Source organism: Pelobates fuscus, chromosome 1, assembly GCF_036172605.1.
Source record: "Pelobates fuscus isolate aPelFus1 chromosome 1, aPelFus1.pri, whole genome shotgun sequence".
In the NCBI taxonomy this organism is placed as follows: Eukaryota; Metazoa; Chordata; class Amphibia; order Anura; family Pelobatidae; genus Pelobates; species Pelobates fuscus.
In genome coordinates, this window is record NC_086317.1 from 295602432 (window position 1) to 295619217 (window position 16786).

A 16786-nucleotide genomic window follows, 5' to 3' on the forward strand; every position below is an offset into this window, starting at 1 on the left:
TCAGATCATAGTAAAATGTAATCCCTGCCAATTGATCACTGTAGTCAGTGATCAATTGGCAGGGAAGGGGTTAATTTTTTATTAAAATGGGTAAAGGGGGGGTAAAGGGGGGTGGGATTTTAAATAAACTTTATTTTTTAACACCAGGGGGCAGGATCAACACTGATCCGTCTCCCTGCACTTCACACTGAACCCGGAAGTGCAGGGAGGCAGAGGTGAGTATAGAGAGCACATGTGCCCGCTCAGACATGCTATCAGAGCGGGTACATGTGCTGGGGCAGCCGGATCCGGTGCTCCCGGTCTGCCTCTAATGCAGAGGCACACCGGAGCACCATTAACCCCACGATCGCCACGATTGCGGCGATCTGGGGTTAATTTTAACGGGTGACGGACGAGGTCCGTCACTCGTCATTAACGCATTCCCCTGAGTGACGGACCTCGTCCGTCACTCGTCGTTAAGGGGTTAATGAAGAATTGGGATAGTGTGTTCTTAATAGTGTAAGTGGGATCTGATGGTACTGTTTTATATGCATTGGGGTCATTCAATTGTCTCAATGCTTCATTTATGTAATTAGTTTTTGAAAGTACAACTAAACCGCTGTCATCTTTTTGGAGTTCTTTTAGTGCTTTTTGTTCAGGGTATGTAAGATTATGATATTTGTGTGTGTGTGATTTTTTTTGTTGTTTGTGTTTGATTTTGTCCAGATCTTGTAATACTATTTTTTTGAATTCTGTTATTGGGCTTGACTTAAAACTTGAAGGGTAAAATATTGAGAGGTATTTACTATCTGAGGTTCATTGTGGTTTATGAGGTTTGTGACGTTTGGAGACGTGTTGGTGATGGTGTTAGATTTTCCTATAAAAAAACTTTTTAGTGTGGCTTTCTTAACAAATTTGTTGACATCTAGAAATGCATGAAATGGGTTAAAAGGGTTTGTTGGGGCAAATTTAAGGCCCTTGCTTAAAACTGAGATTTGTGTAGAAGTTAAAAATTTTTGTGATAGATTAAAAATTCCATATTCTTTTTCAATAAGGCGAATTAGTGTCTTTCTAGTCGTTCTTTTTTGTATTCTTCTTCCACTTCTCCTTCCTCTATACTTAGACTCCTCTTGTTTGCTCTTGAAGGATAGGGAGTTTGGATAGTAGGATTTTTGAGGGTTCTGATCTCTAGAAAATTATTGTCAATATCAGTTTCGAAGTCCATGGATAATAACTGCTATCTGTTATGTTGGTTGTAATTGGTGGGAGGAGATGGGTGGGTGGGTGAGGCTGGGATTTTTGTAAAAGTATCTATGTCTTTGTGGTGTAGGAGCAACATCAAGGGTATGTGGTCTTGATGAGGGTATGTGATAGGAAGCAGAATGTGTGTTGCTTTGTGTAGGGTAGTTTTGGTAGTGGGGTGATATGTTGTGGTATTTACGAGGCGTTGGATGGTATTGTCTATTGGAATACTTGTGCAATGGGCCTTGGTGGAAGTTGTGGGGATGTTTATGTGAGTGGGATCTGGTGGGGGTGTGATGGGGGGGAAAAAAGGTTTCATGGAACGGTGGGAGTATTGGCGAGCAGTGTGATTTTATTGTCTGTGTTGGTTTTGGTAGTTGGTGTTAGTTATGTGTTAAGTATTAATGTCAGGGGTATATTTTTTGTTGTTAGTAAGGTGGTATGTTCTAACTTGATTGTTGGAGTAGTCATGTTTGTCCCTAATATATTTTTTGATGTGTTTGGTGTCCATCTCTGCTTTATCAATTTTGTTTTATATAATAATGGAATTTTGTTTAAAAACTTTATTATCTGTAAATGGTAAGAGTTTGTTATGAAGGTCATTCCTGAACTCTACGTCTGGAACTCATTTTCCATATCTCATAGACTACACAATTGTTTTTTATTTTATTTGTTTTTATACTTAATTACTGGCGCTGCCTACCTACTACCAGTTATCTACTAAACAACTGAAAGATTTTAAATTAAGAAATGTGCTTTTTAATTTCGATCTTTTAGCTGTTTAGTAGATAATTCCCTAAATTTGTGCCCTTATGTGAGATTTTCATATTTAAAGATACCAGATTAGGGTGATGTGTAGCAGATAGCTCCCTTATTTGGTATCCTTAAATATGGCAATTCTGAATGAGGATAACAAATAGGGGAGTTATCTGATAAACAAAGATCGAAGTTAAGAGGAGTCAGCCAGCCTGGGTGGCTAACGTGAATTCTATGTAAATTTGTTGTCCGATGCCAGCATGTATATATACACACATTAATATATAGTTACATCACAGAAAAAAACACCTGTAGTAGAAAAATATCTTTATATGCAGCCATATCTATTATCCTTAAGCCAGTATGTCTATAAATTGATAGAAAAGTGTAATCTAACTGGGACATAATTACTATAATTATGCTTACAATTTCATCTGACATACAATAAACAAAGTATGGAGAGACTATTTAACAAGAAGCATAACCATCTGGGTGCTAATCCTCACTGGTATTCCCTCAAATACCAACATAAATAGTAATTATAATAAGAAGAGAATGCACACCAAAAAAAGTCACAATAGTAACTTAACCTGGTTTAATAAGCCAATATCAAATTACAGGCAAAAATAAACAATTATAGTTAAAGTGGCAAAATAGGCACAAAACATAAGTCAAGAATAATTACCAAAAGTTCTCACAAGCCTAATAGGGCAGAAATAGGACACAAAAACTAACCCCCCAACGTTTCGGCACCTCCTGATTGCCTTTATCAAGGGTATATTATATCTAGATTCACCACAATCCCTTTATATAGCAATAAATCACCTGATGGCCATCAGTATGGAGGAGGAGAGCCAAAACCGGAAGTGACATCATCACCTCCGTCCTCGGACACATCCACTCCATATAGTATACTTATAAATTATATACATAGAATAATAATCCATTTGCATAAACTTCTAACCTCATGGCAGCTTGTAATTGTACAGAACAACAGGATTCATTTAGTCCGTAATCGTGCGCCCTAGCGCGCATGCGCAAAGAAGATATACAAATCGCCATCGAGGATGCTGGCAAAAAACCTCTTCACTCTTGCCGCGCATGCGCAGTGATGCGCTAAACACATAGACGCTCCCACGCATACATATGCGCATGCGCAATAACGAAAACTCGGCAATATACTTACGAAAAAATATTATTAGCATAAAGTATATTACACATGCGCAACAGATTCACCACAGTGCAGCTAATAATAAGCATGCAAAGGAATACAAAAGACGATAGAGTATAACTATGATGAAATAAAGGAAATGGAATATGATAATAATCATCTTATTAATCAGAAGTAGAAAAGGAAAGGTGGTGACTAACATATAGGGTTGCTCATAGTACCCAAATATTAATGCTATTGGTAATAACACACCAACACCAATGTCTTAAAGAAACACACCTTAATGGATGTTTCAATGGAGGTGAGTGATGGGCGTATCATTTTCGATCTTTACCAAAAACCTACAGATCAGGCTTCTTATTTACATGCCAGGTCCTTTCAGACCACAACATCTCATTAAACACCTACCTTATGGGCAATTTGTCAGGACAAGACGCATTGTGTCTGAAGATAATAACTTTGACAAACGTGCTGAAGATTTGATAACAGCTTTCTCCAGTAGGGGATATGAGACTGAGGCTTTGATTGACTGTAAGAACAAGGTGAAATCATTACCTAGAGAGCAATTGCTAACTAAGAAAATAAGAAATAAAAATATTGGCATCCCATGTGTGACGACTTACTCAACACATTCACAAGAGATTAGGCATCTTGTGAATAGACATTGGAATGTTTTACAATCTGATTCTAAGTTACAATCTTGTTTTGATAAGAAACCATTATTTTCATTTAAAAGGCACAAAAACTTCCGGGATCGACTTTACGAAATGTGAACTTGCAAGTAACCACGGCTGGAAATGAAACATGGCTCAAGGCACCAGTGGGTATGTACAGATGTGGGCACTGCATTAATTGTAGTGGTGTAATCACTGGGGACCATTTTGTCCATCCGAGAACTGGCAAGAGATATCCTATTAAGGAATTCCATAATTGCCAAACGGAATTTGTAGTGTACATGCTCAAGTGTCCTTGTGGCTTAGCGTATGTGGGTGAAACCACTATGAAATTTACTGCGAGATTGAGAGAACATAAAAGCAGCATTAGGACTGGAAAAGCACAGTATCCAGTTGCTCGACACTTCACCGAGAAACGACATACTGTATCTCAGTTGAGGTATATGGTTTTGGAGATGGTGAAACCCCTGGCTAGGGGGGGATTTAGAGAATTGACGTTGAAACAACGTGAATTGTATTGGATATATGAGTTACAGACTTTATATCCCAAAGGCCTCAATGAAGAACGTGATCTTTCCCCATTCTTGTGACTCTTCTATGGGTATCCACCTCGCTTGTGTATAGTTTTTTATATCTTGATTGATTGTTTTTATTTTCATTTGTTTATTTAGATCTTCATCTGTATCTCTCTGGATGGTCTCGGTGTTGAAATATGGATCTTGTGAAAAAATCCCTCTGATCAAAATTTTCTGAATAGTGACCATGGAACATGTATAAATTTACAGTGACTATATTGGATCCTATGGGATAACTGAGTGGATAGTACTATATTGTCCCAATTGTATATATAATATGATGTAATTGGGGTTTATCATGTTACAGTGACTTATTGTTACACTATATTGATATTCATGATGAATTGTAACTACTTATTGCCTTGTATAGAGTAATATCTAATTGACTATAGGATGCTGTTTTTGATGTTGTGCAAATTGATGATATGGTTTATGTATAGGCTATATCTAGTTTAACTATACATTTATTATTTGTAATATAGTGCGTGTTTTTTTGTACTTCTATACTTTTTGATAAATAGTCCATATAATTTGGAGGTTATATCTCATATGTGTAAATACTCATTTATCTCTATGATATTGTTAATTTTAAGATATACATTGTCATATGTTTAAAATATGGATATTACATATTTATGTGAAAAATATATATAGCACTATATTGATAAATAACATTTGTCCGATCCAGTATTGTCCTAATGTAGCTTTATTTAAGCAATTGTATGAATTACCAATCTTTAGTCAGTTTTCACATGAAGATAATTAATAAACATTTGATGCACTTATATAAATGTATTATAACTTTTTTAAGGTGTGTTTCTTTAAGACATTGGTGTTGGTGTGTTATTACCAATAGCATTAATATTTGGGTACTATGAGCAACCCTATATGTTAGTCACCACCTTTCCTTTTCTACTTCTGATTAATAAGATGATTATTATCATATCCCATTTCCTTTATTTCATCATAGTTATACTCTATCATCTTTTGTATTCCTTTGCATGCTTGTTATTAGCTGCACTGTGGTGAATCTGTTGCGCATGTGTAATATACTTTATGCTAATAATATTTTTTCGTAAGTATATTGCCGATTTTTCGTTATTGCGCATGCGCATACGCATGCGTGGGAGCGTCTGTGTTTAGCGCATCACTGCGCATGTGCAGCAAGAGTGAAGAGGTTTTTTGCCAGCATCCTCGATGGCGATTTGTATATCTTCTTTGCACATGCACGCTAGAGCGCACAATTACGGATTAAATGAATCCTGTTGTTCTGTACAATAACAAGCTGCCATGAGGTTAGAAGTTTATGCAAATGGATTATTATTCTATGTATATAATTTATAAGTATACTATATGGAGTGGATGTGTCCGAGGGCGGAGGTGATGATGTCACTTCCGGTTTCGGCTCTCCTCCTCCATACTGATGGCCATCAGGTGATTTATTGCTATATAAAGGGATTGTGGTAAATCTAGATATTATATACCCTTGATAAAGGCAACCAGGAAGTGCCGAAACATTGGGGGGTTAGTTTTTGTGTCCTGTTTCTGCCCTATTAGGCTTGTGAGAACTTTTGGTAATTATTCTTGATTTTTTGATTTATGTTTTGTGCCTATTTTGCCACTTTAACTATAATTGTTTATTTTTGCCTGTAATTTGATATTGGCTTATTAAACCAGGTTAAGTTACTATTGTGACTTTTTGGGTGTGCATTCTCTTTCTTATTCTGATTACAATTTCATCTGAGCCATAACTGAAAATATGCTACAGATACATAATTATGCATTTATTGGGCATGCTATTTTTGACAAGTGATATTTTCCATGTGCATTATATTGATTATATTTAAAAAAAAAAATATTGCACTAATAGACATATTAGATAAAACCGGTTCTTTTTATAGTTTGTTGACTAGGTAGTGCATCCCAAATAATTAAGATCAGAAAAATCTTACTCTTCTTATCCTGAATATAAACTTCTAACTTCTCTCCACCTTTGGAAAGATTTAAGTATGTATCCACATGATTTATATGTTCTTACTTTTATAAATGTGTATATATACACACATGTATACATATTCTGAGAGAAGACACACCCAGACACATATGTATAATATATATTTATTATCATCATTATTATGTTTATCATATACATAGCGTTAACATATTTCACAGTGCTTTACAATTTTAGAAAGAGTATATTTGACAAGTAACTTAAAGAATATAACAGAGACATAGTTAGTTACATAGTTAGATAGCTGAAAAGAGACTTGCGTCCATCAAGTTCAGCCTTCCTCACACCTGTTTTTTGCTGTTGATCCAAAAGGCAAAAAAAAAAAAAAACCCAGTTTGAAGCACAATTTTGCAACAAGCTAGGACAAAAAATTCCTTCTTGACCCCAGAATGGCAGTCAGATTTATCCTTGAATCAAGCAGTTATTACCCTACATTGAAAGATTATATCCTTGAATATTCTGTCTTTGCAAGTATGCATCTAGTAGCTGTTTGAACATCTGTATGGACTCTGACAAAACCACTTCTTCAGGCAGAGAATTCCACATCCTGATTGTTCTTACAGTAAAAAAACCTTTCCTTTGCCTTAGACAAAATCTTCTTTCTTCCAGTCTAAACGCATGGCCTCGTGTCCTATGTAAAGTCCGGTTTGTGAATAGATTTCCACACAATGGTTTGTATTGGCCCCGAATATATTTGTATAATGTTATCATATCCCCTCTCAGGCAACGTTTTTCTAAACTAAAGACAATAGGCAAACGAGGCTAGGCTCAAACGTGCTAACTATCTATGAGGAAAGGGTAAAGACAAACAAGAGAAATAACAGCATGTCAGAGGGGACGAGGAATTATTGAAAATAGAGTGTGGAACAAGTGAAGAGTGGCAGGAGAGAGCGTGAGCTGGACTATGGAAGCGTGGGAACTGACGATGACAGTGAAATGAAAGTGTGACCCAGGAAGATGTTAAGCATTCCTGAAGAGGTGTGTTTTCATGGACTTCTTAAAGAACTGGAGGTTAGGGGAGAATCTGATGGCACAGGGTATGAATTCCAAAAGAATGGGGCAAACTTGAAAAATCCAGCAGATGAGAGTTGGAAGTGAAATGATGAGTGGAGTTATTGAGGGCTTTGTAGGTTAGTATTAGCAGTTTGAAGTGGATCCCGAAGGGTACAGGAAGCCAATGTAATGATTGGCAATGGGGTGAAGCTTGGGAGTAGTGGTCAGTCAGGACGATGAGCCTGGTTGCAGCATTCATCACAGACTAAAGAGGAGAAATGCACGTATTTGGAAGATTGATGAATAGTGATTTGCAATAATCAAGTTTAGAAATGATGAGTGCATTAATAAGTGCCCTACGGTTGCAGCATTCATCACAGACTAAAGAGGAGAAATGCACGTATTTGGAAGATTGATGAATAGTGATTTGCAATAATCAAGTTTAGAAATGATGAGTGCATTAATAAGTGCCCTACGGTGAGGGGGGAAAGCCTTTGATCCCCTGCTGATTTTGAACATTTGTCCACTGATGATCAGTGTATAATTTTAATGGTAGGTGTATTTTAACAGTGAGAGACAAAATAACAAAAACAAAATCCAGAAAAAAGCATGTCAAAAAAGTAATGCATTGATTTGCATGTCAATGAGTGAAATAAGTATTTGATCCCCTACCAATCAGCAAAATTTTTGGCTCCCAGGTGTCCTTTAAACAGATAGCAAACTGAGATTAGGAGCACTCTCTTAAAGGGAATGCTCCTAATCGCAACTCATTACCTGTATAAAAGACACCTGTCCACAGAACCAATCAATCAGATACCAAACTCTCCACTATGACCAAGACCAAAGAGCTGTCCAAGAATGTCAGGGACAAGATTGTAGACCTACACAAGGCAGGAATGGGCTAGAAGATTATCGCCAAGCAGCTTGGTGAGAAGGTGACAACAGTTGGTGCGATTATTCGCAAACGGAAGAAACACAAAATAACTGTCAGTCTCCCTCGGTCTGGTGCTCCATGCAAGATCTCAACATATGGAGTTTCAATGATCATGAGAACGGTGAGGAATCAGCAAAGAACTACACGGGAGGATCTTCTTAACCCCTTAAGGACACATGACATGTGTGACATGTCATGATTCCCTTTTATTCCAGAAGTTTGGTCCTTAAAGGGTTAAGGCAGCTGGGACCATAGTCACCAAGAAAACAATTGGTAACACACAACGCGGTGAAAGGCTGAAATCCTGCAGCGCCCGCAAGGTCCCCCCGCTCAAGAAAGCGCATGAACAGGCCCATCTGAAGTTTGCCAATGTACATCTAAATGATTCAGAGGAGAACTGGGTGAAAGTGTTGTGATCAGATGAGACCAAAATTGAGCTCTTTGGCATCAACTAAACTCACAGTGTTTGCAGGAGGAGGAATGATGCCTATGACCTCAAGAACACCATCCCCAACATCAAACATGGAGGTGGAAGCATGCTTTGGGGGGGTGTTTTTCTGATAAGGGGACAAGACAACCGCACCTCATTAAAGGGACGATGGACGGGCGGCCATGTACTGTCAAATCTTGGGTGAGAACCTCCTTCCCTCAGACAGGGTATTGAAAATTGGGTCGTGGATGGGTATTCCAGCATGACAATGGCCCAAAATACACAGCCAAGGCAACAAATGAGTGGCTCAAGAAGAAACACATTAAGGTCCTGGAGTGACTTAGCCAGTCTCCAGACCTTTATGCCATAGGAAATATGTAGAGGGAGCTGAAGGTTCGAGTTGCCAAATGTCAGCCTTGAAACTATAATGACTTGGAGAGGATCTGCAAAGAGGAGTGGGACAAAATACCTCCTGAGATGTGTGCAAACCTGGTGGCCAACTACAATAAACATCTGACCTCTGTGATTGCCAACAATCTCTATGATTCTTATTCTGTCTCTCACTGTTAAAATACACCTAGCATTAAAATTATAGAATGATCATTTCTTTGTCAGTGGGCAAACGTTCAAAATCAGCAGGGGATCAAATACTTTTTCCCTCACTGTTGTATCTTGAATAAGAAAAGGGCGAATGCGAGCAATATTTTTAAGATATAAGCTACAGGATTTTGAGACATACTGGATGTGAGAAGAAAAGGTAATACCTAAATCAAATGTAACGCTTGAAGGGTTGGGGTAATACACGCCCCACTGACATGTAGGGAGATAGATAGAAGACGACTGTTTGAATGAGGAAGATGCGGAGTTCCATTTTAGAAATGTAAATTTTTAGAAACTGGGAATACATCCAGTTAGAGATGAAAGAGAAACTATTTGTGAAATTTTCTAGAAAAATAGGAAAAAAAACAGAGCCTTGGGGAACACCAACTGAGGCAGTAGGTAGGAGTTGGCAGCAGAGAAACGAGGGGTTGGAAATACAGGATAAAAAACAGGAAAGTACAAACTTCACAGAGTCAAAGGTTGTCAAGAATTTCAAGAAGAAAAAAGTGGTCAACTGTATCAAAGGCAGCAAAAGGTTGAAAATACGCATATGTGGTGGGACCAGAGTAGGGGAACGTGATTGGACAAGGTGAGAGGGGAGGGGTTCAAGAGGGCATCTGGTAGGGTAAGAGGATAAAATACTTTTTAGAGCCCTCTTGCTCAGAGATAGGGGGGAAGGAGTTAAGCGTGAAAAGGGGAACATAATGGAAGCGGATAATTGTAGGGTAGGAGGAAAGAGGGGAGACTGCATTCCCCAATTTGGTTAAAATTATCAGTGAAGTGACATGTAAAATCACTACCTGGGAGGCTAGTTAGTGCTGAAAATACAGTGGGGCAAAGAAGTTAAATGTATGAAAGAGGCATTTGGGAGCATGAAAGTATGTGGAGATGTGAGAGCTATCAAACACACTTATACATATAGGGCCGTGTTTAAAACAGGGCAAACAGGGCAGCTGCCCCAGGCCCAGTTATTCCTGGGGGGCCCAAGGCAGCTGCCCTGTGGGCCCTCCTCTTCGTGTTTTTTTTTTATTTGCCCCATGGCCCCGTCTGTGCTGCGGCTGCACCGAGAACCGACACTCTTAGGGGGCCCGGTCTGGTGCTATGGCCCTTTAACAGCGCAACCGGGCCCCTTGCTTTATGGCAGCAGGCTGGGAGGAAGTGACTGCCATGAGTCACTTCCTCTCAGATAGAGTGAAGCTGCGAGGGAGGGAGGAGAAGGCCGTCAGGAGGGAGCTGGAGTGCCAGAGCCTCACACTCCCAACTACCTCAGCCTGCCACTGGACCTCAGGGAAGTCACCCACCTGAACCCATAAGGTAGGAACCTGGAAGGTGGCTTTAAAAACATTTGCATGAGTGTGTGTCTCTATGTGTGTCAGTGTGTCAGTGTGTCAGTATGTCTGTCTGTGTCAGTATGTGTGTGTGTGTCAGTATGTCTGTCTGTATGTGTATCAGTATGTCTGTCTGTATGTGTGTCAGTGTGTCTGGGTGTGTCTCAGAATGTCTGGGTGTGTCTCAGAATGTCTGGGTGTCAGAATGTCTGTGTGTCAGTATGTCTCTGTGTGTCAGTATGTGTGTCAGTATGTGTCTCAGTATGTCTCTGTGTGTCAGTCTGTGTGTGTCAGTATATCTGTTTGTGTGCATGTCCATCTGTATGTGTCTCTGTATGTCAGTATGTCTGTGTTTGTGTGTCAGTATGTCTGCGTCAGTATGTCTGTCTTTGTATGTCAGTATATCTTTGTGTGTGTGTGTGTGTCAGTATGTCTGTCTGTGTTTATCAGTATGCCAGTGTGTGTTTTAGTATGTATGTGTGTGTTTTAGTATGTATGTCTGTGTGTGTATTAGTATTTCTGTGTGTGTCACTGTCTCTCTGTGTCAGTATGTCTCTGTGTGTCAGTATGTCTGTCTGTGTGTCAGTATGTCTGTCTGTGTGTGTGTTCATACGTCAGTATGTCTGTCAGTGTGTGTCTGTGTGTGTATCAGTATGTCTGTCAGTGTGTGTCACAATATGTCTGTGTGTCACTATGTTGTCAGTATGTGTATCTGTGAGTGTCAGTGTGTATATCTGTGTATCTGTATTTAGTCAGTATATCTATGTTTCTCTATGTAATTTGTGTGCATCTGTATCTGCATGTGTGTCAGGTTCTGTATCTGCATGTCTGTATGTGTGTCAGTGAGTGTATCTGTATGTTATCAATGTATTTGTGTATCTGTATGTTGTCAGTGTGTGTACTTGCGTGTGTATATCTGTGTGTGTATCTGTGTATAGTCAGTGTGTTTATCTGTGTATCTGCATGTGTGTGCATCAGTGTGTCCGAGTATCCTTATATGTATGTGTTTGTATATATGTGTCTGCATTCGTGTCAGGTTTTGAATCTGTGTGTCTTTCTGGGTGAGTGTGTATCTGTGTCAGTCTGTATCTGCATGTGTGTCAGTGTGAGAGTCAGTGTTTATATCTGTTTATCTGTATGTGTTTGAGTGTGTGTGTATATCTGTGTGTATGTGTATGTGTATCACAGTGTGTATGTGTATGTGTATGTGTACAGGTGCATACATCTCAGCATTCAAACTTTAACACTACATACAAACACAGTCCTGCATTAAAACGTCAACAATACATACAAACACATGCTTACATTCAAACACACAAATTTTGCTCAGTGCTAAATAGAACCCTGCAAGCATTGGAAAATGGTAGAGCCCCAGCTGTTAAAGCATTGTTGGAGTTGCAAGACAGATAGGGATCTATCGTTTGGCCACCCTTGTAATTGGGTGGCCCAAAAAATTCTTGCACCAGTGCCCTCTCTACTTTAGTTCCGCTACTGCGTTGGGGAGTGGAGGGCGTGATTGCATGTCAGGGAGTGGCGGTGGGGGATGGGGATGAGGGTCCAGGGGAGCCCAATCAAATTCTTGCCCAGGGTCCAATCAAGATGAACCTGTATATATACACATACTATACATATGTGCATGTATGTATGTGTCTTCTCTCAGAATTCAGTAGTGATCAGAAATATCCTTCTCTAATCAAAAAATAGATATATGCACTCATCCAATTTTTTGCTGAATTTCTGCCAGGCTAAACTGCCGTTTGTTCAGAATGCAGAAATTCTGTTTCTGGGGAAAAAATGGGTCAGTAGGCCTGAATTTTCTCACCATGTACAAGTCTAACAAAGGAGTTGGACATAGACATGAAATTTTATTTAAGATATAGATGCTCAATACTACTGTCATGAATTATGAAAAATAGTTAAACTATCATAAATCATTACTTGAGTTAACCTTTTTCTCATATAATGCATAATTTTCTTTTACATTTATATTAAGGATTTAGCAAATGACATCATAAGCCAGTTCAGACAAAGCAAAGCCAGGCAAAACATTGCAAAATGAGAAGATAAATAGAAACATTGCCTTAATTCTCCTCTTACCTGTATTATTTCTCTGTGCTGACTACCAGGTGCAAAGGACAGAGCTTATAACAATGATTGACAGGGAGCTAAGATGGAGGAACCATGTAGCAGGATACAGAGAATTTCTACCTATAATTGTATTTTTCACACCTTATAAATGCATATTTGTTAACTATAAGGCATAAGATTAAAAATCTTTGGACTTGACAGTTCTCCCTTAAAGACATTAAAATAAAGAGCTTGAACGGAACAGAGCTTTTGAGATCATATCATTAAACAGTGTATCACAACATGTTATTATGGTCTTGTTATAAAGGCATTAAGTGTTCTTGCCATGAACGTAGGCTTTACTAAGAAATTGTACTCCACACCACTGTGTGGTCCTGAGTCCTTTTACTCCTTTATTAAAATTCTTACAAAATACAGAAGGTTGCATGGAGAGAAATTGCAAAGCCTGACATATTGACATATGATGATCTGGGAGTTCAGGCTGTGCAATAACTTAGTTCAAATACATTATTTGCTTTAAGACACATTTCTATAAAAAAAAAAAAAAAAAAATGATCTTGTGCCCATAAAATGCCATTCATATTTTTTCTCATTATATGCCAACATCTTAGAAATATCCATACATAAACATTTACAAATACCTGGTTGTAAACAGAGCAGCATTATTTAAATCTTTAGAGTCAGCCCAGCAGTATATTTTAAATCAGTCTCCATGCACAGACAGAGGATGTCTATAAATCAAGATAGATTGTTTACTTCAAATAAGTAATGCACAATTTTCCTTACTCACCGTCTATGTTCCCTGGGGCATTAATATACTTTGACAGTGCAATGCCAGCAGTATTTCTTGAATTAAAACTATGCATACTCTGGCCAAATATGTGACTTTGGCTGAAATTATGCCTGACAAATAACAGTTATCAGGCTTTTTGAGTGTGATATATATGTACAGAACCAAAGTATTAATAAAAAAAAAAAAAAAAAGTATCACCTTCAAGTTAATGCTAAGGTTTCCTATTTGATTGGCTTAATGCTCATTTGTTTTTGTATGGTTAGATTCAATTTGTAAAACACTTGTAACAGTTGGTTTGGATGCTATGAAATAATACACTGGTTTAGAATTAAGAATATATTGATATGATAGTCAAGGCACTTGCCTTGTCAGGCTTAATGATTAGTTGAGGTACATACCCAGCCAAAATTCAGTTTTCACAATGAGCTTTTTGCTCATTGCTACAGTAGGAATGCTGAATAGTCAACAACTGCAAAATGTTGGTTATATCTGTTGACATTGGTATTTTTTCTTACTTAATGACACGAGAGATCTCTACTAAAGATTATGTTCCAATAATTGTCTAAATGACTTTTACTAAGTTGGGTAACATGGTCACCAATGAGAGTGGGTTTAAATCTTGACAGCCATTCTATTGGTTTCCATGGTGATTACTCGTTATTACTCTTTGACCAAGGAGAACACATGTTTTTGCCTTGATAAATCTCCCCAATTATCTCCTAATTGATCAGTCATTAAATTAGTGTTTTTATGTTTGTCTTTTGTCATGTCTAACAGCCTACAATGAAAATAATGTTGCAGTGATTTCTGTATTATTCTGACAGTGTATTATTCTGTATCTGGATTATTCTTTACCATTTGTATAATCTATACAGTGGGATTTTATCAGATATAAAATGATGTATGATTGCATTTTACATATTGCAGTTCTGCACTAGAACAAGCTCTACTCTTTTGGAGTGGTGGAGATCCAGGAATTTATTAATGATAATCATTACAAATATTGATCTACCCCCATCGATTGGGGTAAGTTTCACTTTCTATATAGCAAGGAGTAAGTACTTGTTTATATCTAACCATTACTCAAGTTACACTCTATATAGCAATTTTACAGCAAACATCTTTAGAAAGCAATCATGTATTCTGCTTTATGTTCATTTTTGTTCATTTAAAAGAAACAAAATGTAATAAAAAAAAGATATTTTAATAAAACAACATTTTTGTAAAGTCATCATTAAAATTTCTGGATTTATTGGATATCCTCCTTTTGCATAGCCATAGAGCACTGCCCACAGCTATTTAATTAATTTGGGTCTGATCGTATGGGTTGTAACAATCAGCGCTCAGATGCAATTCTGATAATCACAAAAATGTCAAAAAATGTAGAATTGATACCTAGACAAATAGTATCTGCATCAGAGTTGTATGCAATTGCAAAGGACTGCACAGTATGATCTCTGCAGTTCTAAGTAATTATGTGCAGGATGTCAGAGGTATATTTAATCTATGCAACTGCAAGGAGCTTAAAGGAACACTAAAGAGTCAAGAACACAAATGGGTTTTCCTGACCGTATAATGGTAAAAAAAATTATTTAGCTCCCCTGCCTCTCTTGTATTCCTTTAATAAGTAATAACTCACCTTTTTCCAGCGCCAGGCTCCTCACATCTGGCTCCACCCCTTGGCTGACATCATCAGAATTGATGGTCTCAGCTAATCACAATGCTTTCACATAGGCAACAAATGTCACACTGGTGAATCAGCATCTCATCATAGAGATGCATTGAGTCAATGCATCTATAGGGAAACTTCAGCGTCTCTATGCAGATCGTGGAGATGCCGAATGTCAGTGTGTGCAGTACTAGCCCAGAAAGCCCCTCTTAGGGCCGTCTGAGGTGTGGCCACTAGATGTGTTTCTAGGCTGTAAACACTGCCTTTTCTTTGAAAAGGCAGTCGTTACAGCATAAAGCCTGCAGGGACTTACCATCCTCACCAGAACGACCACTATACGTTGTAGTTGTTCTATTGACTATAGTGTCCATCTAATTGTTATGTTACTTGAAATGACCCTTGTATAATACTTAAAGGGTTACTCTAATTCTAGTAGTTATGTTGCTATAAGGTTAGGGGCAGCATTGCCTGATATATTTTCAAACAGTGGCATACACACAATCCATGGGGCCCCGGTGTGAAACTGATCCATGCCCCCTCCCTTCTCTCCCCTCTTCCTCCCCTCCCCGATCCTCTTCCTCTACCTCTCCCCGACAGACACAGACACACACACACACACACACACACATACATACACACATACATACAGTCACATATATACATAGAGACACACACACACAGTCTCTGCAGTCATACTGATATTGTGAATGATTCTTTTTATGAAAGGTAAGAGAGTCCATCTATGAATTTCTGTAGTAAAATCAAAGCACACACACACACATGCAACACACACACTACCAAACAAGGTTACTGCACAAAAAGTACTAAAGTAAGGTGTATAAAAAGTAGAAATACTTAGCCAAATACTCCTGCCAAACATTTTTTTCCTTCTGAGAATTACAAAATTATCTAAATGATAACAATAGATCATTATAATTTAAGGCCATGTTTTCACCCTATGACCTTTGTTGAACAAGGCATACTAATATGTTGGGTTTTATTCAATCTAGGACATTTTAAATTCAGCAGCCATATGCCCCGATTGACTTGCATCAATTTAGTGTCTTGCAGACTATGCATTACATATACTGGAAAATAACAAATTCAGACAATTGCCTTGTGATGTTCTTTCCAAATTATCATTTACCCAGAATGCTTTCTAAATTGTGACCATTTACACTACAATGGTTTCAACAGATACCTTCATAAAACTGCAGTGCCAAATGTAATGACCTGATAAAGATTTGAAATTACTTTTAGGTATAAATATTCTCTCCATTTGTATTATGTTTAAAGAAAAAATGTTTTAGTTTTAATGCTTTGTCTGACTATTTGCTATTATCATTAGCTAATAATATATTTTATATAATTCAGCAGTTATAGACAAAACTGGGTAATGAGAGACTTGAATAGCAAAACAGTCCATTTTGATAGCCCAGAATTAAATCTTAAGAATTGTATATCCTTTGTATATATATATTTCAATATACTAAATATATACATATATAATGCATATATCCCTATGTTAAATAATAGCAGATAT